Consider the following 1,337-nt stretch of genomic DNA (forward strand, 5'->3'; position numbering starts at 1 on the left):
AGCATTCCAATCCTATCCCACTATAACAGCTCTACCTTTCCATCTCGTCTATGCGCCACTAATATAACAGACCTCAGCCCCCCCTCCCTCGAAAGCTGTCCTCCCATTCCACAGCATTCTGCAACACTTGTTCTACCCTTCCCACTTGATCAGCTCTTCCTTCCCTCCTTATTGTAAAAGCTTTCCCCCTTTCCCATCCCCCCTATCCCATCAGTTCTCCACTCCGACCCCACCCTCATTGGTCCCCCCCCCCCTTCCACTTCACAACATTTTTCTCCCCTTCCATTCCATTCCACCACAGCAGCGCTACCCTCCCATCCCACCACTCCTTGGTATCATGCCCAACCACTTGGCCTGGACGGTAGAGCGACGGTCTCGCTTCATGCTGGTCGGCGTTCAATCCCCGACCGTCCACAAGTGGTTAGACACCATTCCTTCCCACCCCTGTCCCATCCCAAATCCTTATCCTGACCCCTTCCCAGTGCTATATAGTCGTAATGGCTTTGCGCTTTCTCCTGATTCCCTGGAATCATTTCCATATCCAGCTATTCTTCAATTCCCACAAACTCAACCAACAAACCAAAGTCAACCAATATATATATATATATATATATATATATATATATATCCACACGCAGGACTGTGCGTATATCCACGTGCGGATATATCCACGTGCATTGCCTTATTCACTAATTCTATTTCTCTAAACATTATCTGGACAGTGAAACGCATACTCTTGCTACAAAAAAAAAATAAAAAATAACTTTTCTATATATAAAAGTTCATATATCAGTATATATATGAGGGTTCAAAAGCCTATATAGTAGTGTCTATAGGTCACTATAGCCTTTGAGCGATTTCGGTGGCATTTTTAACCGGAATATTTGAATCGTCGCTTAAATGAACCGGTTGGACATGCTCTCTCCTATCCACTCAGTGCAGAAAATTGAGCGAATCCGGCTCGAGGTCTGAGAATCCGGCTCGAGGTCTGAGAATCCGGCATTTGATGCCGGATTCTCAGATCTTAAATCCAGGAACTTTGACGGCAAATGGGTGTTTTCATTTGGGATTTCTGGATAATAAATACACTATTTTTCCACTCTGCCATAACACTACCTGTTGTCAGATTCGAGAGTTCGCCTCGGTCCACGACCAGGCCTCCTGGTTGCTGGAGTGGTCAACCAGGCTGTTGGACGTGGCTGCTGGCAGCCTGACGTATGAATCACAGCCTGGTTGATCAGGTATCCTTTGGAGGTAGTTTATCCAGTTCTCTCTTGAACACTGTGAGGGGTCGGCCAGTTATGCCCCTTATGTGTAGTGGAAGCGTGTTGAACAGT

The sequence above is a fragment of the Procambarus clarkii genome, chromosome 93 (genome assembly GCF_040958095.1).
Source record: "Procambarus clarkii isolate CNS0578487 chromosome 93, FALCON_Pclarkii_2.0, whole genome shotgun sequence".
Taxonomy (NCBI): domain Eukaryota; kingdom Metazoa; phylum Arthropoda; class Malacostraca; order Decapoda; family Cambaridae; genus Procambarus; species Procambarus clarkii.